Consider the following 27,255-nt stretch of genomic DNA (forward strand, 5'->3'; position numbering starts at 1 on the left):
CAGTAATCTGCCTGCCAATGCAGGAGATGTGGATTCAACCCTTGGGGCAGGAAGATCCCCCTGGAAAAGAAAATGGCAACCCATTCCAATATTCTTGCCTGGAAAATTCCATGGACAGAGCAACCTGGCAGGCTATAGTCCAGGGTTGAAATGAGTTAGACATGACTGAGTATGCAAACATATATGTGTATAGTCATGGAGGTATATAATTAGACAATTATTGTGGATATATATGTCATTATTCCCTTTAATATGTTGACAGATTTAGTTATCATAAAACTTAGTACAATTATACCTATTTTTCACAAAAATGGTTTCTGGTTCATTAAATAGTGAATAAAATACATGAAACGTATTTTAATTTTTTATTATTTTAAATTATTAATTCCACAAAAGTCTCATTATAATATTCCAAAATTGTGGTTAAATAAAAGGTAATAAATATTTTAATCTCCTTGGTTTTAAGCAAAAGGAACAGGAAGGATTAGATTATCAAGGCCACACCTCTCACCCTGTTGTTCTTTCACTGTTTTGGAAATAACCTTCACACATCATCACAGAGAGGAGCCAGGTCTCCTAAAAGCAACTCTGATTGAGGGGGTTGCCCACATTTGGTTCTCTCTTCTCCTTCCACCTTTTGTTACAAGCACTGCATCAGGCTCATCTACAATTAATGAGAGTGTGTTACCTACATCCTATCAGAGACTCACCTGACTTCATAAAGAACTGGATCTCTGTCTATAGATGTCACCCTCTTCCTAGGAGAAAAATTTGTTTTCTCTGCACCAGAGGTCATAGACCTGGAGATTTATAAATGATATTCAGTCCTCCAACAAACTTTGTTTTACTCTCATAATCTTTTAAAAGTAATTCATTGTTGTTAACATTTAAAAATCAGAAGATTCCACAAGAAAATCTCCATTTCCAAGTTCCTGTTTATAACTAAAACAGCTGATCACACTGCAACAATGTCCTGCTCACCAATAGTTTACTGGGTTGCATAGATAAAACCGATGACCTCTCCCCACTGCTTCAACGTACAAGTCACTTTTCATATTTTCCATTGCTCAGTGTGTGCTTGAACTTGTGACCTTTTAGATTAAACATGAACAACTTCCCCATAGTATCAAGTCTTGAATTACATACTCACTTAACTTAAACAAGTGCCTTCTTACAAAGAGTATTTCTTTATTAGCACCTGTGTTAACTGAGCTTATTTGCTCATTACTCAATAGGCAGTATAATCACAAGTTCTTAGGATGCTAGAACACTTGAGTTACCTGGGGTTGTACTGACAGAAAATAAATGCCATTCAGTTTACACTGACTGTATTTCTTCTTATAGTGGGTTTAAAAATGTTTAGGTTTATCCAGTGTAGTCACTGGGTGGAGAAGAGATGTATCAATCTCGCTGACAATAAGCTTTCCAGTGGGACAGACTATGCAGTGTATTCCACCATTTTGCTGGTTACAGAGATCGTGAAGGTGCTGTTAGGAGCACAGCATAATAACTTCCCTCCCTACAAGCCTAGCATCTAAGCCATCAGTCAGATGAGGTCTTGGGTAAAGAGGGAGAAGCTATACAGAGTACTGTACATATGGCTAGCTGAGTGTATAAGAAAGCAATCTTGAGAATTCCCTGTTGGTCCAGTGGTTGGGACTAGGTGCTTTTGCTGCTGGGGCCCAGGTTCGACCCTCAGTAGGGGAACTAAGATCTGGCAAGCCCTGTGCCAAAGGAAACCCCCCCCGAAAAAAAAAAAAAGAAAGAAAAGAATGCAGTCTTTATCAGTTTGCTGGAAACATCAAGCCCTCACTACATGAGGTATACTATTTCCATCAAACCAGATTTGCATATTAAATAGGATTTGCACTGGATGTGAATCCTGCTTCTGTTACCTGCTGAAAATGTGGTCTTAAGTAATTTGCTCAATTGGGCTGAAAGTTTCTTCATCAGGAAAACTGGGATTATGATAGCACCACTATGTAGGATTATTGAGGTCAGAGAGGATATATCTGAGGTTTTTTACCCAGCACACAGTTGTTTTAGCTGCTAGTCATGTCTGACTCCCTGCATCCCCATGGACTGTAGCCCACCAGGCTCCTCTGCCCATGAGGTGCTCAGGCAAGAGTACTGGAGTGGGATGGCTGCCATTTCTTTCTCCAGGGGATCTTCCTGACCCGGGGATAAAACCCCTGTCTCCCAGGTTGGCAGGGGGATTCTTTACCGCTGAGCCACCAGGGAAGCCCCCAGAACACAGTAGGGTCTCTAAACATTAGTTGTACTCTTCATTATTCCCAGCACTGCCATCACCACCCATCAGTCTCATTTTTCACTCCTGAGGTACTTTCAGCTCAGCCTGCTCTTCTGCAGTTGATATGGGCAAGCCTCTAGGTGCATTTTCTTCCCAAATATTTAGAGAGTGCCTACTATGTGCCAGGCACTGACCTAGGTGCTTGGGTGGAGGAAAAAGCAAATAAACAAAGAGAGAGACAGAGAGAGAAAACAACCCCCTGTTTGGTGGCTTATACTCCAGTGGGGAATTTCAGGCTGCTTTTCAAACATGGGCTGCTCCTACCCATGTAGAGGGTGAGCCCATGAAGCCCTTGGCTCACATCTCTCCCTGTGAGCCCACGTCTGAAATCTGATTTCCTCTGAATGAATTGGTATTAAGATTTCATCCTTCCCATTACCTGTGAGGAAAGAAAACTGCATTTCCCTCCAACTTCTTTCAAGAGAAACAGCGGGAATGAATTTTGGTTAAGAAGAATGAAAACTTTTCCCAAATTAATAAAGAGCAAACAAAGAACTAAGCAAATTTTATCTCAAGAAATAAATGGTGACTTCAGTTCAGTTCAGTTCAGTCGCTCAGTCATGTCTGACTCTGCGACCCCATGAACTGCAGCACGCCAGGCCTCCCTGTCCATCACCAACTCCTGGAGTTCACTCAAACCCATGTCCATTGAGTTGGTGATGCCATCCAACCATATCATCCTCTGTTGTCCCCTTCTCCTCCTGCTTTCAATCTTTCTCAGCATCAGGGTCTTTTCCAATGAGTCAGCTCTTCGCATCAGGTGGCCAAAGTATTGGAGTTTCAGCTTCAACATCAGTCCTTCCAATGAACACCCAGGACTGATCTCCTTTAGGATGAACTGGTTGGATCTCCTTGCAGTCCAAGGGACTCTCAAGAGTCTTCTCCAACACCACAGTTCAAAAGCAAATGGTGACTTACTCATCATGATTTACTTGATACATGTTAATAAAGGTGCATATTTTCCTGGGAATGAAATAGTCATTCAGAGTAGTGTCTGTTGTAGTACTATAAGAAAGAGAAATACAGAATTATGACACATCCTGCAAACTCAAATAACCCATTGCTAAGCTGCCTCCTGCAATGCATGGACTATTTTTATTAATGCTATTTTTTACTGTAATAATGATATGCTGCTGCTGCTGCTAGGTCACTTCAGTCTGTGTCCGACTCTGTGTGATCCCAGACGGCAGCCCATCAGGCTCCCCCGTCCCTGGGATTCTCCAGGCAAGAACACTGGAGCGGGTTGCCAATTCCTTCTCCAATGCATGAAAGTGAAAAGTGAAAGTGAAGTCGCTCAGTCGTGTCCGACTCTTAGTGACCCCATGGACCACAGCCTACCAGGCTCCTCCATCCATGGGATTTTCCAGGCAAGAGTACTAGAGTGGGATGACATCTTTGTAAATCTCTATTCATTCATTAATTGATATATCTTTTCTGAGCTCCATGCTTAGTCACTCAATTGTGTCTGACTCTTTGAGACCCTTTGGACTGTAGCCCACAAGGCTCCTCTTGTCCATGGTATTTCCCAGGCAGGATTACTGGAGTGGGTTGCCATTTCCTTTCCCAGGGGATCTTCCCAAGCTAGGGACTGAACCTGTGTCTCCGGTGTCTCCAGCATTGCAGGTGGATTCTTTACCACTGAGCCATTAAAGTTATTTTTTACTGTAATAATGATATGACATCTCTATACATCTCCATTCATTAATTGATGTATCTTCTACCTATTGTCAAATTACTAATTATTCTTTATTTTGTATTTGTTAGACATATTGAGCACTTACTACATTGAGTGCATTGCTATGAGCTAAGATTTCCAGAAAATCATCACAATATTTCTATGACAGAGTTTGTCATAAGGAGACATATGCAATTACAACCAGAAACTTCTAAGGAAATTATAAATAATTTTCTTTTTATACAGCATGTTTTTGTCTTTTACTAATAGATTTAAAAAATATACATCAGTTAGTACTTGATAGACGTATCTAGGAATTGGAATGGAATTGGAACTAGGAGATCTGAATTCTAGATATTGTTCTAAGTGAGATGTTGGGGCAAATTTCATATCTACTCTATGATTTCATTTCCTAGCTATGAAATGATATTAGTTGTACCTGGAGGATCTAAGTTGCTTCTAGAACAAGTATCTTATTTTTCTAGTTCCATACTCAGACTTCTTTATGCATACTGTATACCTTTCCCCGTTATACTTCTGTGATTATGCATGACTTATGCATGGATTGTGCATGTTATGTTTCGATACAGTACTCCCTAACTTCCAAAATGGCCCTCACTCTCAGTGACATTTCAATGTGATAAGTTTGAGAATAGTCACTGGACACAATTGTCTTAGCCACTTCTGGGTTCTCTCTTCTGATTACCCAACCTGTAGAGAAGGTAAATCTCATCTATAGTTATTAATGGACTAAGCTGAGAAGCCAGTTTCATACTTCCCAGGGAGACCGCAGTTGTCCGGCTTCACCAGAGCACGAGTGGAGAAGTATGTCTAATTCAGGTGGAAACTATGACTCAGCCTCCTTAGTCTAGCTCTCAGCCAAACTGTGCAAACTAGTTCTGTTAATTTAGAAAGTTAATATTTGAAACTCTCTCTGACCTTTCATCTTGCAGTTGGTATTGAACTTTGGCAAATAATATGGATATTACTCATTGGGTGTCCTCAAAACCCAACAAAGGATAAGACCAAAAAAGGGATGGACCTATTTGTTGGAAGGATTACCTGTTCCTATGTGTAGCCACTTGACTTTCTCAGTACATTCCTGTCACTCCCTCTGTGGATTCAGCTGCTCAAATTCTAATCTGTATAAAAAAGCACATGTTCCTACTCTTTGGAAACCTAGCATGTAAAATTTGATTTCACTAATATGAAAATATGAGTGATTATATATTCTAAAGGAGGACTCAATACATTAATGCATTCATTGTAGGGTTTCTCTTTCTATATATATGTTTCCAAAACTTCCCATATGAAAGTGCCTTTCTACACAACTTTTAAAGAGTGTATATCCAATAAATACTTATTAGGGTACTGTTTAACCTTCATGTGTATGTACATATGGTACAAGTAATAGCAAAAATTTTGCCCCCTTTACCTAAGATTGTTCTATTTATGTTGCTTTAATCTGTTTTACTTTAACTTATTTTCTGCTTTTTGATCCCTTGTCCTTTTAGATGGAAAATAGTAAATATCCAAGTATAGAATGGATTAGTCCCAAATGATATATATAAGATGCCTTTTATTAATATGTTTGTGCTAAAATTCTTGGGTCATATCACACTACTCTCATTGGCCAACGCATCTGATCTTTTTAGTTTATATATTACTTCATTTCTTCACTTTTAATAATATAATGAATACCTATTTTCTAAAATATGTTTCTACCTATTAGTGAGGTCCTCAGATGTGTTTTCAGGATTCCAAAGTATATGATCACTTTCATTTCACCCCAAATGCCTCCAGTAAATTTGTTCTCTGTTCCTTATTTCTTAGTAAAGCTTGTAGATTGTATTCTTTTATGTAGCACCCAAAGTCACCCCACCGAAGCCTTCGGGACAGAAGAGCTGCATCTTTAAATGTAGGACCTTTTGGGGGGCTTCCCTGAAGGCTCAGATGGTAAAGAATCTGTAATGCAGGAGACTTGGGTTTGATCCCTTGGTCAGGAAGATTTCCTGGAGAAGGAAATGGCAACCCACACCCGTATTCTTGCCTGAAGAATTCCATGAACAGAGGAGCCTGGAGGGCTATAGTCCATCGGGTCGCAAAGAGTCAGACATGGCTCAGCAGCTAACACTTCACTTTTTTATTAAGTTAAAGATGAAATCTGCTTCAACCAGAGAGGGGATCTGAAGGAAAGAGATCATGTGAAATATGGAGAGCAAACTAGAGAGGCAAAATCCAGGGGCCTGAGCGGCTCACTGTCTGGGTTTGACTCAGCTGGTGGTCTTCCCCTTTGAGGTCCCTGGGCTGAGGCCACTGCATTCTGCTGTGCCGATTACCACAGGCGGAGAGGCATTCCCGTACTTCCACTATTTAAAGATGGGAAGAGAGAAGCAGTGAGAGTTCAATTTTTTTATCTTAACTATATGGAATGGAAACTGTTTGAACTACTAGAACTTAAGTTGTTTACGTACATATTTAATAAAGGCTATCTACTTAGCTTCTACTGGCATGCCTTTGGGAGCTGGAGAGTCTGGCATAAAGTTTAGTAAACTTTCAAATACCTATAAATGTATACTCTGTTCAATCTATTTGTGGCAACACTAGCTTCCTCCATCTATCGTCTAGCAAAACTCTTAGCTATTGAAAATGAAGCCACATCACATTAGCAGGTGGCTAAGGCTGCTTGAAGTGACTTAACAACAGCAGTGGCAAGGCTGCTCATGGCGGTAAGTTAAGTGAGTCTGTACGACACTTAATAATCAAATATAAACTATGGTTAGATTATCCATTCCTCCAAATTTCAATATTCTTCCCTCCCCTTAATTAGTAAATATAAGATGAAAGTTAATGGCATCATAATTTAGTTATGGAAAACATTCACATAATTTCCCTTGCTCTAGCTTAAATTTCATTAAAGAGTTTCAAAAATAAAACAAAATATTAAAATAATATAGATTTTAAAGAACTTTCTTCATTCATTCTAATGCTTTAGATTCCACACTCCTCCCACACCACTTTTGGAACAGTTGTTGTCCCAAAGGAGAGGCATATTCTTACCAATGAGGAATAGTGAAAGGAAGAAACGAGGCGTGCCTGAATATTTCATTTATAAAAGCTTCAGTGTAGGGTAAAAGTTTCCTGTCTTCAAACCTGGGTGATTTCATCCCAATCTTTCCATCTGAGGGGGAAAAAAAAAACATTCTTAAAACTTTAATTTAAAATGAAAATATACTCATAATAATTATATTTTTCATCTGAAAGCATGTTACCAATTTCTTCTTGAATTTTGACTTGAATTTTCTGGATAGTATATCAAATAAAGAAAGCTCCAATATAGACATGTTGATATTATTTCAAACCCTGAAAATAAAGAGAAAGTGTATCTTGGAAAAAGGTATTAGCAAAATCAGATCTTTAATTTACTTTGTTATTTGGACACTAAGAATCCAAGGAAAATAATCTACATATGATTGCTCATTAACAATTATTATACATTTTTATAATTATTATTCACAAATACAATTGTAATTTGTATTTATAAATGTACTTATAAGTGTATTTGCAAATACAATTATTATACATTAAGGTTTATTTCAAAACACAGGCTTAATATCTTGCCCATTAGAATAGCCACTATCAATAAAACAGAAAACAGCAAATGTTGGTGAGAATGTAGAAAAAATGGAACTCTAATGTATTGATGGTAGAAATGCAAAATGATGAAGTCACTATGGAAAAAAATATGAAGAGCTCTCAAAATATTTAAAAGAGAATTACCATGTGACCGATCAACCCACCTTCTCAAAATATACTCAACACGGTTGAAAATATGGACTTTAAAAGATCTGTAAAACTATGTTCATGGTAGCATTATTCACAATAGTCAAGAGATGGAAACAATCCACACATCCATTGATAGATGAATGGATAAATAAAATGTGGTATATACATGCAATAGAACATTTTACAGCCTTAAAAAGAAGAAGATGGCTTACTTCACTCTGTATAATGATCGCCAGTCCAGGTTAGATGCATGAGACAAGTGCTCCGGGCTGGTGCACTGGGAAGACCCAGAGGGATGGGATGGGGAGGGAGGTGGGAGGGGGGCTCAGGATGGGGAACACATGTAAATCCATGGCTGATTCATGTCAATGTATGGCAAAAAACCACTACAATATTGTAAAGTAATGAGCCTCCAACTAATAAAAATAATTGGCAAAAAATAAAAATTAAAAAAAGAAGCAGATGGTGCCACTTGCTATGATACGGATGAACCTCAAGGACATTATGCTAAATGAAGCAACCTGGTCACAAAAGGAAAATACTGTGTGATTCCACTCATATGAGGTATTGTCACCAAAATTGTAAAAACAGATTAGAAAGGTAGTTGCCTAGGGTTGGCAGGAGAGGGGAGGGCAAATTGGGGTTTAATGGGCATAGAATTATAGTTTTAAAAGATGTAAAAGTTCTAAAAATATGTTGCACAACAATGTGAATATATACAACACTACTAAATTGTACACATAAAAATTTAGGATAGTAAATTTAATCTAAGGGGCTTGCAGCCATAATAAAAAATAAAATTTAAAAATTTTAATGCATAGATATTACTATAAGGCAAATTAAAACACTGGAAATAGCTTACTACAAAATAAACCATTGTTATAATGGCTATGATCTATATATAATAATAATATCTTAAATGCTAAGTAGTTATTGAATGCTTATTCTATTCTATGCTCATTTAACTGAGGAGAGAACTGTGCCTTGAGGACCTTATGGACCTTGCTTAAGGTGACTCAACTCAGAAGAGACAAGTGGGATGTAAACTTGGACTTACCCGACTTCAAGGCCGTAAGTTTGTATAAGTGCATAATGGAAGGTTGAGTACATTCAATTTTTGGAAATACTAACTTTTTGTATAGTTATTTTATTTTAAAAATTCATTCTTTAAACACGATGTCTTTACTTTTGATATCATCTGTACATTGGTAAGATGCTTTTCATTTATTATGAAAATTAAAGCTAAAAAGTTTATATAAAACTTCATCTTTTCTCAAGGATGACTTTACACTACATCAAAGAATGTGATCAGTTTTCTTGAAAACCTACAGTCAGAAATATCACATTAAACAGTTTTTCTAGGCTGTTCTAATTGTAAATTCAACTCAGTGATGACCTAATGGTTCAGATGGCAAAGACTTTGCCTGAAGTGTACGAGACCAGGGTTCGATCCCTGGGTTGGGAAGATTCCCCTGGAGAAGGAAATGGCTATCCACTCCAGTATTCTTGCCTGGAAAATTCCATGGACAGAGGGGCCTGGCAGGCTACAGTTCATGGGGTCGCAAAGAGTCAGACATGACTGAGTGACTAACACTATTGCCAATATTAAAAATGTTATTTGTGTTTTCTACTAAATCTTATAAAATCTAGTAGCAAAAATGAATGGTTAAATCAATATTAACATTTAAAGTTTTCATGATGATGATAACAATAACAGTGATAATTCCAAACACTGATCACTTGATTGCCCTGTCATTTGAAATGGGAGCTGTAATTAGTCTCACTCTAGAGACGAGAAACATGCAGCACAGAGCTGGTTGAATATTTTACCAGGACCACACAAGAGACAAAGTGAGTCTAATTCAAATCTGTGGTTTCACTGCACTGGGACTTCAGAATTTGTTTGTTCTCTAAACAACCTTGCATGACAACATGTGCAAGACATATACCCAAATTTAGCTTCAGAGCAATCAGAACCCCTTCCCAAATATCTCTTCTCAAGACCTGGTTTTACATTTTTTGAACAGGGCAATCTCTTGTAGAGAGCCAGTAGATTCAAGAGTTCTTTTGCCATAAAATTTCTAACATGACTTCACAGTGCAAGGAATTATCCTGAAAATAAGTTGCCCAAATGGATTTGCCAACAATGGTGTCTATAGTATGGTAGAGCATGGTAGGAGAACATGGAATTCTATTCAGAATACACTGTTTCTATTTGCTACTAAAAGAAAACAAAACAAGTCATGAATGCTGCATAAAAGACACTGATTTTGCACATTGTAGGGCCATGAACATTATATCCAAGACCTAGGACTATTTGATAAATATCAGGATTCATATTTTGATCATCATGAACTTTTCTTTTTATATCAAGGCTTAAGCAACCTATTATTTATTTTGGCACGAGGAAAAATAATACAAACAAACAAACGCCTCTGTTTGCAAAGGAAATTCAGAAACACAAATATGTAGACCCTAGGAAAAAGTGAACCCAATTGCCAATAACAATGGCATAAAGAAGAAAGGAGAAGACAAGTCTGAAGAACATTCCACCTAAGATGAAACTGTTAAAACATCTTTAGAGTTTTGCTGTTGTTGCTGTTATACTAAGGGAATTTGCTTTCTACAGTCTAATATCTTACAAGAACTATAAGAAATTTGATAGTGTCAGCACAAATAATAAATAATCCAAAATAGGAATAGAGAGCTTTTTTTAAAAAAGATTTTTTGATGTGGACCATTTTAAAGCCTTTACTGAATTTGTTACAATGTTACATCACAAGGCATGTGGGATCTGAGCTCTCCAACCAGACAACTGGACTGCCAGGGAAGTCCCTAGAACAGAGTTTCATTTGAGCTAAACTGAGGACTGTAGCCCAGGAGACAGATTCAAGAAGCACTTGAATTGTGTTTCCCCAGAATTAAAATGGGGAAAGTTTGTATAGGAAAAAACTGCAAAGTTACATAAGGTGTCTGTCAAGAATTATGGTTGGAGTTGGCAAGAAGTAAGTGTGGTTGTTAAGCAAGGATTGCCTAGGGTCCAAAATAGTTGCTTAGTTACAAGGAGAAACCTCAAACCATAAGTTTGCAGCTGGCAGCTACTAGCAGATATTGTTTTGAAAACGGCTGGTGTTGTCCTTGAGTTTGATATAGCACAGAAAATTCAAGTTCTCAGTGATGCAGGAACATGTCTGAAACCGTGTCCACAAGGACCGTCCAGCTCCATTACAGATTCCTGAACCGCAGTTTTATATTTTGTCAGAACAAAGAACAAACATCAAACATGACAGGGGTCCATCCTTCGAGGTTTCAGTGAGTCAGCATGACATGGTGTCTGAGAAGGAAATTTCATCTTTGAAGGATTGCTAGAGTTGGTATCATAGGAAGGGGAGTGAAATATTATTCCTATCTTCAAAGTGAATAAGTCTTTTCAGTCATGTCCAAATCTTTGCAACTCTATGGACTGTATGTAGCCCACCAGGCTCCTTTGTCATGGGATCTCCCAGGAGAAAATAATGGAATGGGTCGCTCTGCCCTCCTCCAGGGGATCTTCCCAGCCCAGGGATGGAACCTGCGTCTCTTAGGTCTCCTGCATTCACAGGTGGATTGTTTACCACTGAGTGACTTGGGAAGCCCTATCCAAACTTGAGTGCAAAGCTGAAGCCAAATCATGTGCCCACCATATCACTTCCCCAGCCCTCAATACCTGAAAATTGCTTTCATCAATAGGTAAGAATGGTTTAAGAAGAAAAAAAACTATGAAGTGTTAAGAATGATAGTGGTGTGATGGAGATATAAATTATCTTCCTGAAAAGGATATTGATAATCTGTATGAAAAACTCAAGAATCCTTTTATTACGTGACCCAGAAATTCTGCTTCATAACATAAGAGTACATTGAAAAAGGAGACAAAATTGATGCACAAAGATGGTCATCTTAGCATTGACAAGATATTCAATATCTGCATTACTGAGACACTGACTAGTAAAATGTGGGGAGGGTACAGACCATGGAATACTATGCAGTTGTTAGAAGCAGCAAATTAGAAATACACCTGACAACCATGATTGGATCTTAAAAATATAGGGTTTCATGAAAAAAGTTATAAATGAGAGGCAAATAACAATGATAATTTACATATATTAAAATAAGCTCATGATAAATATAAGAATACACACTAGTACATGAAAATATCAAGCCCATTTTAAAAGAATACATGAGACAAAATATATTCTTAAACAGATTAAGAATAAATGTCAACAGGTTGGGAAAAGGATTGAGAGTGTGATATAGACTTAAAAGTAGTAAATGGCCGATATCAAAAGAGGGAAATACTTTATAGCAGAAAACAGAAAATTGTGATTAATCGTCATTCACTTTAAATGCTGATAAATAGTTATACATACCAGCTCCAGAGAGGTCACTCACAGTGTTTATAATTTCATCATCATTTAATGTGGTTGTTTTGGTGACAGCATATTTGTTGTGGTATGCATTAATCAGAGCATCAGTGATAGCTTGGATGTGGTCCTGAGGACACAAACCTTAACATGATTATTCATCCCTTCCTACATTTTATAGCACATATGACTCTCATGCAGGAAGAGCCAGAATACCATGTAACTTGAAATGAACCCAATTAACTTAGGAATGTAAAGAATATAAGTAGATCATTTTAAATCTTGCAACTAATTTTCCTTGTCAGTGGTAATGCTCAATCATAAAAGAGTGTAGTAAAGAAAACCAAGTTACCAAACTCAATTTTCTTCTTAAAAGTTTTTTATTTCAATCAATAAAGAGTATGCCAATGTCTGGAAGTGCACTTAGAAAAATCAGAGGTTAACTTATAGAGAATATGCTAAGCAATAAATATAAGAGGTTTTCAAACCTACTGTAAGAATTTTACTATAATCACCATGCAGAAGGAGGTGGGATTGGGATAGATTAGGGAGTAGGAAAAAAATTTTATGAATTTCACAAACAGTTTTATTTACAGTATCTGATCTAGAATTCCAGACTGGTACCTTGATACAGATTGTTTTCTGCCCATTCCTTTTAATCAGATGGGACTTAAGTCCTCACTCACTTCCTTTATTCAATTACCCACTTTTTCATGTTTTTTTCCCCCAATGCTTTACTCTCAGGAAATAGTTCCCTAACAACTAGGATTTTTTTCTAGTATTTACATAATTCGAGAGAGAAATTTTCTTTTCTGTGGGCCATCAAATTGGGCCAAAAACATTTCAATGGCCTCACAAAAAGGTTTGCTTCTGTCATCTGGAGAACGTTTCTACATGTGTTATGATCTCAAAGTTCATTTTTCCACAGGAAAGAAACTCAAGAAGGATATGAGATTAAACTGAAAGCTTCCTATAGAATAAGGGATGTTCATTCCTTATAATTATTCAAAGAACTTTCTGAAAAAACTATGCTGATACTTTTAAGACCTCATAGTTTCAGAGATAAAATTAGAGAAACAAAATTATTGGGTCATTTCTTCAGGAAACCCACTTAAATGTTGATCATCATTTATCAGCCAAGGACAGATTCATATTTCAAGTATGCGTCTTATCTGCACAGTAGGGAAATTCTGAGATTTCAAAAAATTCAAAGTTCTTTTTTGGGTCCCTACATGAGAGCTAAGTAATACTGCCCTATAATATCTCTGACTGGACTTCACATTTATTAATGGTTTGGGTGAGGTTCACTATGGAAAAACTACAGTGAAAGAACCAGGGTAGTACATACAACTGTCTGATTTCTCAATGCATTTCACCACTTTTTTTCTCCTTCTCACCAAATCCCTTGTCCCATCATGCATTTAAACCCTTACCTTATCATATGTTGTAAGATGATCTTGTACATATAGAGCAATAAACATGCCTGAAAGAGAATAAATAGAGAAAATACTAATAAATAGTAACAGTAATAAATAGTAGAGAATAAATGCCTGATTCAGGGCATGATAAAACTCCCAGGGAGCATTTATAATTTGCAAAGGAAGGTATCAGAAACATGGTATGTAATCAGGAGGATTTGCAGCACTGGAGGCCTTGAGAGTCATCATCTGTTTCAACAATTCTAAGAAACTCCTCATCATATCTCTTGCCAAAGCAAAGGGCACAGACAACATTGGCCATAGCACAGGTAATAGCACCTCTAGGTTCACAGCTGCCACTCTTGGAAGTCAATTCTGTAAAGACATTTACCAGCTCAGAGACTTCCTTGATGATATGTTCCTCAAGTAAGCAAGAGCAAGTGGAGGATTTTGTTTCTGCTTTAAAATGTTCGTAAAGCATTGGAAGCAATTTTCTCATGAAGTTGACAACTCTCCCCATAATTGACTGAAAACGTAAGACTCCTTCATTGTGCCAGGAAAGAAAACGTATACATGTTAGGTCAGGCTGCAAAATGCTCTCCACTTTTGAGTAGCACTTCTTTCACCATTTCCATCCCATTCACCACCAGGACAGGCACCATACCAAGTTTGATGAGAAAGACATCTTCATATTTCTCCTCATTTCCATGAATGTAAGGTAAGGATGGTCTCCAAGCTGAAGATTTCCCATGATGGGGAGGGACCATGGGCCAGGAGGAAACACCTCCTTTCTCTCTTTGTTTCCGAGTGCTCTTACAAAACAAAACCGTCACCAAAATTATGAGAGAAGTGGTCACCTCTCCAGAAGTGACTGCCATGCCGAATATCATTTTCAGGTTTAAAACACCTAATATAGAAAAATTTAACCATCATTTTTTGCTATTCTAAGCATAGACTAAGTAGTCTTTCTCCATGTAAACATTTAGGAGAAAAGTACAGACTCTTTATATTTAGATGAAAACTATTATTAAACAGTGCACCAAGAGAGTAAAATGAAATTCTTGTAAAATTCACCGTATGTCTATCTCAATTCTATTATTTTCATGATTCTAACCATCAGACTAAATCCTTTCATGTCAGTTGTTGACATCATAGACAGAAGGAGAGGATAACTCAGTGTAGGAAGCAGCCTGGTGGGTGGCAAATGGATTGAGGCTATAGAACCTGATTTCATACTCATTAGCTGGGGGGCATCTTCATCCTGCCACTTAATCTAAGTGCATCCCAGTTGTCTCATCTGTGTCCTACTTAACAAAACTTAGTCATACATTTTCTCAACAAATATTTAGTGAACACCCCAATGTTAGGCACTGAAAAATACAAAACAAAATTTCACAGATTAATGAGGAAACTAGAACAAAAATAAGATTATAAAGTAATAAGTGCTATAAAAAACTGTGTATAGTATCATCTGTCATTGTGTGAGGATGAAATGCAATCATTAAAAAGTACTTGGTTAGGGCTTCCCAACTGGCTCAGGAGTAAGAGGCTATTGGCCAATGCAGGAGACATGGGTTCGATCTCTGATCTGGGATGATCCCACGTGCAGCAAAGCAGCTAAACCCAAATGCTACAACTATTGAGCCTGGACTCTAGAGCCGGGGAGCCACAACTCAGCCCACGTGCCAAAACTCCTGAAGCCTAGGTGCCCTAGAGTCCATGCTCCGCAACGAAAGAAGCTCCCGCAGTGAGCAGCCAGAACACTGCAAGGAAGAGTAGCCCTCACTCTCTGCAGCTAGAAAAAAGCCCATGAGGCAACGCAGACCCAGCATAGCCAAAAATAAACAAACAAAATTATTTTTTTTAAAGTACTTGGTGAATTACAAGCCATTTAGTATAAATCTAATTGGCTGTCTGCCTAGTCTGTTCTTAAACTTCTCAGCCTGCTTGTAAAAGTCACTTTCTGAAGCAATTCTACTGGTTTGAAACCTGTCCATACAGTCACAGATGGTTGATCCAAGGGATAAGCCTTCAGTCCAAGATGAACCTTAGGAATGTGGAACTGGGACTGTGAAGGTTCATCTTCTGATTGGACATAAATATGAACATAAAACGTGGGAACATTTCACCTGCCAGGAGGACCTGAGAAACTGTGAGAAAAGGTCTGAAAAATAAATGAAGTAAAAAGGAAAAGCAATAAAAGATGGAGAGTGGTCTCATGACCTTGAATGCACTGTTTCTAGTGTCTTCATGAGATTTTGTCCTCAGGCTGAATTCTTTTCTGTTTAAACTAGCTAAAACTGGTTTCTGTTACCAAGAGGGTCGTACCCCTCTCCCCTGCAAAATAAAGTTTAATAGACACGAAGAATATTTTTGTTATTGCATTTTTAAGATTTTTATCTGTTTATCTGCCTGCACTGGGTCCGCACTGCAGGACCCAGCTTCCTCTGGCTGCGGCGAATGGGGGCTGCTCTCCCCTTCTGTGCGCAGGCTTCTCACTGTGCTGGCTTCTCTTGTTGCAGAGCACAGACTCTAGACATCCGGCTCTGGTCGCTGCCGCACGCAGGCTCACAGTGGCAGTGGGTGGTTCTAGGGTGTGCGTGCTTCAGTATTTACGGCACATGGGCTTTGTTGCTTCACCGCATATGGAATCTTCCCAGACAAGGGTTTGAACTGAACCCATGTCCTCTGCATCGGCAGGCAGATTTCTACCCACTGTGCCACAAGGCAAGTCCAGTCCAATACTCTGTATTTTAGAGTAACTACAGAGAGAATACAAAACTGTCTCTCCCTTGAAAGAATATAACTGAATTTCACACTTGGCAAATTAGTTCTTGAGACAAATAACATTGGTGGGCCGTATACTCATTGGCCAGTGCAAATATCCAGTTCTTTTTGGGTTTTTGAGTAGGCCAGCACTTGATTTCATATATATATGAAATACATAGATACATATACACACTGAGAGGCATCCTTGCTAGCAGTAATGAACTTGTTTTCCAGTTCAGAAGAAAATGATAGAGTGGTAAAAAGCACTACACTTACATTCTACTTAAAAAGAAGCACCAAGGACCAAAGAAATGTGTATCTTAACTCTCCCATCCTGAATATGCAAGAAAAACCTTGTTACCTATCTTATTTGATTGTTTCACCTTTCCAAGTTCACAGATGAAATGTGGCTAATTACATTCACTTGGTTGGCATTGTTTCCTAAGGAATACACTTTGGAGTTGAAAATTAAAGATCAACTTCTTTTTATGGGGGAAAATAAATGTGCAGTTAAACTAACAAGAAAAACTTGAGTTCCTAATCAATGCAACAGCTGCAATTTGCAAAACTTTCTTTTTCTCTCAGTTTAGGAAGAAAACAGTGAGAATGTCACTGTGCTGTGGCTTTGCAGCACGCTGATTTTGTGAAACCTCTCCTGCTTCTATGACCATTTATCCCCTTACTAGGTGCTAGATCCAGAACTAAGCACTAATCCACACTGTCTTTCAAAACTCATACCTCTGTGAGGTAATGTATCATGCTGTTACAGAAAGGCTTCACAAGATAAAAAAATCACTTTCCTCATTTATTTCCCGTTAAAAGATATATTTACTTCTTTATTTGGCTGTGCCAGGTCTTAATTGTGATGGGAAACCTTTAATTGTGGCCTGGTGATCTTTCTTTTCCATTATTGTTTTCAGTTGAAGAGTCCAAATTCTTAGTTGTGGCATGTGGGATCTAGTTCCCCAACTGAGGACCTTGTAGAGTCTTGGCCACTGGACCACCAGGGAAGTCCCTATTTCCCATGTTTTTTAAGCTTAATATAAAACCACCAATTACTTGGAGCACTTGCTTTTTCACAAAAGTCAAAAGGAGTACTTGCTTTTTCACAAAAGTCAAAAAAGTCCATTTCTCTTAGGCATTCACCAAACTACTAATTTGTATATTGACAATAGTCCTATTATCGTTGTTTTCAAAGCAGACGACTAAGTAGATGAGAATGGGTGTGGTTAGAACTGTGTGACTTGACTCCCACAAAGATCACTGGGTTGCCCCACCTACCTCTCTTGCTATTTAGCTGTGGGAATTCCATTAAATTATAGTCTTTTTTGATCTCAGTTTTCTCATCTGTAAAATGGTCCCTTCAGACTGGAAGACTTTGAAGGCCAGCCCCAGCCTTCAGTAATCAAAGTTAGAAGGAAACATGGGACAGAAGCCTGAGTGTGATGTCCAGGGTTAATTGCCAGAGTTCCCAGAGCAGTCAACGGTTCATCAACAAATGTAAGTAACTGTGTGACTGCCTTGGATTCTTTTTCAACTTGGGCCCTTCTAGTCTGTAAGAAATCCTCCTTGGCAGTTTACCAGACCCGGACACATTGCCAACTTTCCCAGCAACTTTCTCGGAAAGCTCTGAAGGCACATTCTGTTCCTGTTGTTTGGGGTGAACTGGGGCTGAGAACAGAGGGTGTTCATCTCACTAAGGGTGGGCTGCTGCATCGTCAAAAATTCAAGGTGAATTCTAACCCTTTCGCTTCCCATTTGCATGGAATTAAGGTGAACTCTAACCCTTTAAGAGAACAACCAGGTGAAAAGAGCATGAGGAAGTTGAAGGCTTTTGCACAGATTCTCAAAACTAAACACACACACACATCAGGCCTCCTCCAGAAGCTGTGAAGCCATTACAGGGTCCACATCCCAAACGAATCAGTTAAATCCAAATCTCTAGGGGCGGAGGCATGTTAAAAAGTTCCTCAATATGACTAAGGGGCATTCCAAGTTGCTGTCCTTTCTGGGGAGAAAACAGCTGGCTGTGAGATCAACAAACCCATTCAGTTAAGTTACAATGAAGCTTGGAAGGCTCACCTGTGCCCAGAGATCTTGCAGTCAAACATGAGGAATCTGGCGGAAGGATTGAATGACAGACAAGGTTTTGAAGAAAGCTGAGGTTATCCTAGGAAACAGGAACAGTGTGGTTACAGAAGCAGCAGGCCTGGGGAAAGGCTGGGAGAGAACATTCTGGTTCTAGAAAGTGAGGGGTGGACCTTGGACCCGTGTGGGGAGGAGTCTGGAGCTGGATTAGGGCATTTGAGAGCTAGAGAGCGGACTGGAGAGGTCTCTGCAGCCAGAATTAGATCCTGGAAACTGGGAAATTCCAGCGTGAGTGGCGGGAGAGGGACTACACCTGGAGCAAGGCGTCTCAAGAAGGGTGTAGGATGGAAACTGATCTTGGAAGGGAGGATGGAAAAACTTAACTGTTTTTCAGTTGCTGCTGATAAGCAGAATTAGGGTGAAAGGTATGTAGCAAGGAAGCAAAGCGCAGGAAGCAAAAAGACAGCAGTGCAGACCTACTGCTTTACTGCGAATTCCAGGAAACCTGCGGCATGCTCTCAGTGTCTGGGCAACCAAGAGCAGGAGCAGGAAGATGGACGAAATGAAAAAACTAGGAAACTCAGGTTCCCTTTTGCTGGCATGTTTGGTAGCATCTCCGGAGTCTTCATCAAGTGGACAGATTCGTTTTTCCACAACTAGAACAGTTAACTTCTGAATGTGACATTCATAGCTTTGATTTGAGAAAAAATTATCCCCATCATTTTTTTGTTTGACCAGGATAAACATCAATTTTTCTACATCTCCAGCATGTAAGGTCTAGTTTTTCTATGCGTTATTAGGGAAATGGTGTGTGGCTCGTTGATATTTTCCTGTGAAGATGTCTATAAGTTATTACATAATAGACTTCTCTTTAAAGCTTTGGCATTTTTGGCCCCATAATTATTTGCTGTTTCAAGTCAGCTTTTAATGAGATTGTCCAAGAAGGATCATTGATATCAAGTACTTTCTCACGTGATGAAGAAAGTAAGCCCACAAAGAGAGTGCTAAACTCAAAGAGTAACCTTCAGGCCCTGAGCTATGGTATCCTATTCACAAAACATCATATATTTCTAAATATTGAAATTCTCAAAATAATATGATCCAAAAAAAAATCTGACAAAGGCTTACAAACCATAGGGACTTTCTGACGCAGAGGCAGAACTTTTCCTAACCAGCATTCAGTCATGTCATACTTAGTTACCCAAAAAACCCACTTTTTTTTAGTGCTAAAGTTTTTCTTTAAGTATTACCTTCTTAGTACAATTAACCCCACATTGGATTAATGTATAGACATTACATAGTTATATAAGGAAATAATTGCTTGGCAATGTGTCATTTGAAAGCTTTGTTAGTAGAAGATAATGAGAATTGCCCTGCATTCCCATTGATTAAGAGGAAAATCCTTTCCATAATAATAATTGTGGCAGCTAATGTTTATTGTGCACTTACAAGGAATAAGCATTGAAAGTACTTTACATATTATATCAACTATTTCTTATACCCAACTTCTAAAAGAGCTGCTATTTTTTTCTCTGGCAGATAAATTTTGAGCCTAAGAGAAATTAGAAAATAGGCTAACAACGGACATGAATTTGCGCAAACTCCGGGAGACAGTGAAGGACAGGGAAGCCTGGCGTGCTGCTGTTCATGGGGTCACAGTCAGACACAACTGACTGACTAGGCAACAGCTGTGCTCTTAGCCTCCGATTATACCACCTTCTACTGGAGAATTCATGGGTTTAAACTTTGAAACTGCTGCTGCCTACAAGCACAATCTCACAATACAGGGGGTGTATTACGTTGTCAGGTGTGGCTTCCACCCATGTACCCAATGGTCGGGGATGGAATACTAATTTCCAAGGAATGTTGTAACCACAAACTTGGTGGGTTGCAACAACAGAAATATATTAACTTACAATCTGGAGGTCAGAAGTCTGAAATCAGGGTGTTATTAGACCCCTTCTCTTTCTAAGGACTATGGGGGTAATTTTGCCTGGTCTCTTTCAGCTTCTGGTGGCTCCAGGTGTTCCTGGGTTGTAGATGTTATCACTCCAATCTCTGTCTCAGCCCTCTCCTGGTCTCTCTTCTGTGTGACCTTTATTAAGGTGCTTGTCATTAAATTTAGGGCTCAACCAAGAGCCCTCTTAGAGAGATGTGATTGGATATTAGTCATGCAGATGTCCTCTGGAAGGTATTCCAACATAGCTGTGTAAGTCGGATCAGAAACTCAGGAGTGAATCATTTCATTGGTCTGCTATCGTGTTAGTGAAATAGACAACACTTGGTCTATGGCATATTCTGCACTGTGCTAAAGCCTTACACAGTCTCAATTTTTATAAATCACAAGTATTTTCTTTCAAATACTGTTTAATGTTTTTCATTCTTATAAGTTTCACACATGGAATCTCAACAGACTCTAAACACCAAAAACAATCTTGAAAAATAAGAATAAAGTTGGAGGTCTCATTTTTTTTATTTCAAAACTTACTATAAAGCAATAGTACTCAAAAGAGTTTGGTACTGCCATAAACACAGACACATTGATCAATGGAATTGAGTAAAGAACCCAGAAATAAATCCTTACATATATGAAAATGAAATCTGTTAGTTGTTCAGTTGTGTTGACTCTTTGCGACCCCATGGACTGTAGCCCACCGGGCTCCTCTGTCCACAGAATTTTCTAGGCAAGAATACTGGACTGGGTTGCCATTCCCTTTTCCAGGGGATCTTCCCCACCCAGGAATTGAACCTGAGTCTCCTGCATTGCAGGCAGATTCTTTATCATCTGTGCTACTGGGGACGCCCAGAAAAATATTTACATATATGGTCAAATGTTTTTCTACAAGTCCCAAGATCGTTAATGATGAAAGGACAGTCTTTTCAGCAAATGATGTGAAAATTGGATTTCCAGATGCAAAAGAACGGAGTTGGACTCTTTCATTGTGCCATATACAAAATTAACTCAACATAATAAATATATCACAGTAAAAATTAGTTTTATAATAAAACTATGAACCTATCAGAAGAAAACTTGGGGAAAACGTCCATGACACTGGATTTTTCAATAATTTTTTGGACATGATACTAAAACATCATGAGGAAAACAACAACAAAATAGATCATTTGTACTTTATCAAAATTAAAGCTTTTGTGCATTAAAGGCCACCATTAACATAGTGAAAAGGCAATGTATAAAATGAGAGGAAATATTTGCAAATCATATACCTGAAAAAGGATTAACATCTAGACAATATGAAGAACTCTTACAATTCAACAATGACAACCCAAGAGAAAAACATGGACAAAGGACTCGAATAGACATTTCTTAAGAGAAGATATGCAATGGTCAAAAAAAAAAAAAAATCACACATGAAAATACTCAATCAGGGAAATGAAAGCCAGATCACAATGAGATACTACTTCCCACCCATTAAAATTATAGAAACAAAATGAAGTGAAACAAAAAGCCTCAAGAAATAACAAGTGTGATCAAGGTTATGGAAAATTGGAACCTTTATGCATTTCTGATGGGAACAAAATAGTGCTAGTGGAAAACACTATGGTGCCCCTCTGCTAAAATTAACATTTAATTATCACATTATTGGAAAAGATTCTATCTTTGACAAAAATTTAACTAGGCTTCTCTGAGTCCTCTTTTTGACTAGGCATTATCCTGGGGTCTGCAGTCCAATTGTAGCAAGAATCCTGCTAAGTCAGTTTAGAGGAAATCTCTCACCCTTGTTCAAATTCCTCTTCTGCATCCACAATAACAGATTCTCCTGGTCAGCCAGCCTTTAGCAAGAATACTATTAGGTCAGTTTAGCATGAATGCCCTTACTTGTGATGTTCTCTCCTATTTATTTTCCAGCCACTGGTCCTCTCAATCTGCTCACTGGTTACAAATCCCTAGCTTTCCTCACTGTATTCAGAGTTGAGCCCAATCTCTCTTCCCTGTGGTAATGGTCTTGACAACTACACCATAGTTCTGAATAAAGTCTCCCTAACTGGCTTAATATGTATCAGAATAATTTTCCTTTATCATGATCCAGAAATTCACATCTGGGTATATATTAAAAATAACCAAAACTGGGAATTCAAATAGATATCTGTACACTCATGTTTAATGCAGTATTATTCACTATTACTAAAATTTGGAAGTACTCAGTTGTCCCCTGATGGAAAAAGGGACAAACAAAATATGGTATGTACATACAATGAAACATTATTCAGCCTTAAACAGAAAAAAATTCTAACACATGTTACAATATGGATGAACCTTGAAGATAGTATGCAAAGTGGGGGGAAAAAAAAAACAGCCACAAGAGAATAAGTATTGTGTGATTCCACTCATATGAGGCACCTAGAGTAATCAAATTCATAGAGTCTAAAAGTAAGATTGGTGTTTGACAGGGGCTGGGGAAAGGAAGGAATGCAGGAGGCATTGCTTGGTGGGTACAGCTATAGAAAATGAAAAAGTTCTGGACAAGACTGGTGGTGATAATTGGATAACCATGTAAATGTACTTAATACCACTGAATTGTATGCTTATAAATGGATAAGGTTTTATTACATATATACAGAAGAACTATACAAAAAAGATCTCATGACCCAGATAAACACAATGGTTATAACCACTTACCTAAGGCCAGATATGCAGGAATGCAAAGTCAAGTGAGCCTTAGGAAGCATCACTACAAACAAGGCTAGTGGAGATGATGGAATCCCAGTTGAACTATTTCAAATTCTAAAAGATGATGCTGTGAAAGTGCTGCAGTCAATATGCCAGCAAATTTGGAAAACTCAGCAGTGGCCACAGGATTGGAAAAGGTTAATTTTCATTCCAATCTCAAAGAAAGGCGATGCCAAAGAATGTTCAAACTATTGCACAATTGCACTCATCTCACACGCTAGCAAAGAAATGCTCAAAATCCTCCAAGCCAGACTTCAACAGTACATGAACCATGAACTTCCAGATGTTCAAGCTGGATTTAGAAAAGACAGAGGAACCAGAGATCAAATTGCCTACATCCATTGGATCGAAAAAGTATGAGTTCCAGAAAAACATCTATTTCTGCTTTATTGACTATGCCAAAGCCTTTGACTGTGTGCATCACAACAAACTATGGAAAATTCTGAAAGAGATGGGAATATCAAACCACCTTATCTGCCTCCTCAGAAATCTGTATGCAGGTCAAGAAGGAACAGTTAGAACTGGACATGGAACAACAGATGGGTTCCAAATTGGGAAAGGAATACTTCAAGGCTATATACCGTCACCCTGCTTATTTAACTTACATGCAGAGTACATCATGTGAAATGCGGGGCTGGAAGAAGCACAAGCTGGAATCAAGATTGCTGGGAGGAATATCAATAACCTTAGATATGCAGTTGACACCACCCTTATGGCAGAAAGTGAAGAAGAACTAAAGAACCTCTTGATGAAGGTGAAAGAAGAGAGTGAAAAAGTTGGCTTAAAGCTCAACATTCAGAAAACTATCATGGCATCTGGCCCCATCACTTCATGGAAAATAGATGCGGAAACAGTGGAAACAGTGTCAGACTTTATTTTGGGGGGCTCCAAAATCACTGTAGATGGTGACTGCAGCCATGAAATTAAAAGATGCTTACTCCCTGGAAGGAAAGTTATGACCAACCTAGACAGCATACCAAAAAGCAGAGACACTACTTTGCCAACAAAGGTCCATCTAGTCAAGGCTATGGTTTTTCCTGCAGTCATGAATGGATATGAGAGTTGGACCATAAAGAAAGCTGAGTGCAGAAGAATTGATGCATTTGAACTGTGGTGTTGGAGAAGACTCTTGAGAGTCCTTTGGACTGCAAGGAGAGCCAACCAGTTCATCCTAAAGGAGATCAGTCCTGGGTGTTCATTGGAGGGACCGTTGTTGAAGCTGAAACTCCAGTACTTTGGCCACCTCATGCAGAGAGCTGACTCATTTGAAAAGACCCTGATGCTGGGAAAGATTGAGAGCAGGAGCAGAAGGGGACAAGAGAGGATGAGATGGTTGGATGGCATCACTGACACAATGAACATGGGTTTGGGTGGACTCTGGGAGTTGGTGATGGATAGAGAGCCCTGGCGTACTGCAGTTCATGGGGTTCCAACTTATTATGTGTTCCTCATTCAGCTAATGTCATGGTATAACTTTAAAAAAAAAAAGAACATGCGATCAAACTTTTCTTCCAAGCATTTCATCCTGTTGAGTTTTAAATTTTTAAATAACTTTAATTAATTAATTTTAATTAGTCAATGTGAGTAATGTTTAATCCTTCATTCATATATCACTACTAAAAATTTCTGAGCTGAATAAGCTGGGACTTTTTTTTTTAGTTTTATTTTAAAATTGTACTGTTTGAATATTTGACATTTTCTTAAATGTAAAAGCCACTCCTTCTTGATAAAATAATTCTAAAGAGGGCTTGACCTCCAGGAATAATTATTATGATTGCATTAATAGGTTTGGATTTGAGTTGAGAATACAGAGAATCCATCTAGAGGGCTGGAAGTACATGCAAGAAGGTTAGCTCATCAGTTCTAAGGACTCAGCCACTCCAGGAAAACAGCCTTTTATTATTTTATTCACTTTTCTATAACTGTCATTAGAAAGAGTCTGTTTCTTTGGGCTTCCTAGGTAGCTCAGTGGTAAAGAATTCACTTCCCAGTGCAGGAGATGCAAGAGACCCTGGTTCGATCCCTGGGTTGAGAAGATACTGAGAAGGAAATGGCAAACTACTCCAGTATTCTTGCCTAGAGAATCCCATGGACATAGGAGCCTGGCGGGCTACAGTCTATAGGGTCGCAAAAGAGTTGTGCAAAACTTAGCAACACATTCAATTTCTGAATCAAATAATACTTATGCTCTTTAGAAAATTAATTCCCTCTTATTCTTCCTATTTAGGAAAGAATAAGTCTATTCTTATAATGTAAGTTTCTAGTGAAGAAATGTGCTCATATCTGTTAGGAAAATAGTGTTGTTTTAAAGAGGAAGAAAAAGTGAAAGTGTTAGTCGTTCAGTCGTGTCTCTCTGCGACCCCATGGACTGTAGCCCTCCAGGCTCCTCTGTCCATGGGATTCTCCAGGCAAGAATACTAAAGTGGGAAGTCATTTCCGTCTCCAGGGGGTCTTCCTGACCTAGGGGTTGAACCCAGGTCTCCCACAATGCTGCAAAGTCTTTAGTGTCAGAGCTGCCAGGGACTCAAAAAGGAAGTCCAGTTATTTCATTTGTGATTTCTCCCAGCATGTTAATGTTTCACTTAAGCAGTGGCAAACTCTCTCTCAGTTAAAGAGAATCACTATCAGTATTTGAAGACTTAAGCAGAACTGGGGGTGGGGGGGGGGGGGGGGCTCAAGTCCTGAAAGAGTCTTTTCAGTGGCTGGTTTTGTGGCTATGATTTCTACATATTTAGCTATTTGGTGAAACTGACAGTGCAGATAAAGAATCTCCAAAAATATTTTCTTTGTGGTTTACAAAACAAAAAGTGATTAATAAATCTATATCCTAGACCATTTTTTAAAAATCTGATGAAACTGATTTCTTTAAAAAAATCAAGACCTTCTTCAATCCACTTGCCTGGGAAGAAGTCCTCACCTGAGACTAAAGGTTGCAAAGGGTAGAACTGTCAATGGATATTCAACTGTCGAAATTTTACTAGGATTTTAATTATTTATGTTTGTGCTCTGATTACAAATAGTAATAATTTTTGATGATCCACTTTAAACTCTGTTTTTCCAATAAGTCCTCTAGGGGTACCTTTTTGCAGAAATCGAAGTATTTCTGGAACAGATATATGGTGTTGTAGCAAAAACATCTAACTCCTATCATTTTTTGAGGATTATTTGGAGTTTAATACAAATTGTCTTATTTAATCCTTAATAAGAGCTTTTTGAGTTTGGTATAATTGTGCACATTTAACTGTGGTTTAATGGTATTTTTTTCAAGAATAGTACAAAAAATTCCCATATCCTCTTCAAACAATCTCCCAAAATGATAATGTTTACCACATTACCTTTATCATTCTCTTTGTCTCTGCTTATAATAACTACAATATGACTCAAACCAGGAAATTAGCATTGGTACACTAATATTATCATATTCAAATTGCCTGACAATGTTCTTTATAGCAGAAGAAAACATATTGCCTTAGTTGCCATGTTGTTACAGGCTCCTTCAATATAGAATCATTCCATAGTTTTCCTTTGTCTTTCACAACTTTAACACTTTAAAAGTGTACAGTCTAGGTCTTTGCTAGAATATTGTTAAATGTAAGTTTGTCTCATGTTTCTTTATGATTTTGTTCAAATTATGCATTTTTGCCTGAAGGGTCCAATGGTCGTTGTAGCACAATTAAAGTTACAAAGCTAATTAAATTTGAGGTCAAGATTTGAATTTGATTGAGAATCCAAAAACTACATTATCAACCTCCATTCATTACATCATGAATAATTACAGTGTTTCTCATATAATCTCTCAACAAAGGATAATGACTTCTGTAAATATCACAAAGATTTCCTCTTGCATCTGTCACATCATAAAATATTAAGGCAGGAAAATAAATGGTATCATGGAATTGACCTGACACCATTCCTGTATTTATATATGTTTATCATCTATTACTTGGGAAATGTAGTCCAAAAATTTGGATTAATATAAAACTTTATTGTATTGGTGTGTCTTGGTTTATCACTTGTTTCCTTACTTTACTTACTTAGGGCTTCCCCAGTGACTCAGTGGTAAAGAATCCACCTCCAATACAGGAGTCTCAGAAGACTAGGGTTTGATCCTTGAATTG

General features: G+C 38.2%; 1 protein-coding gene and 1 pseudogene across 1 annotated transcript in view; both read right to left on the minus strand.

Moving 5' to 3' along the window:
• ANXA1 (annexin A1) overlaps nucleotides 1–27,255 on the minus strand; it is a 295,662-nt gene that overhangs the window by 119,674 nt on the left and 148,733 nt on the right. The window lies entirely within an intron of this gene.
• Nucleotides 352–14,480, minus strand: LOC110128089 (cytochrome P450 1A5-like; annotated as a pseudogene).

The sequence above is a fragment of the Odocoileus virginianus genome, chromosome 18 (genome assembly GCF_023699985.2).
Source record: "Odocoileus virginianus isolate 20LAN1187 ecotype Illinois chromosome 18, Ovbor_1.2, whole genome shotgun sequence".
Lineage (NCBI taxonomy): Eukaryota > Metazoa > Chordata > Mammalia > Artiodactyla > Cervidae > Odocoileus > Odocoileus virginianus.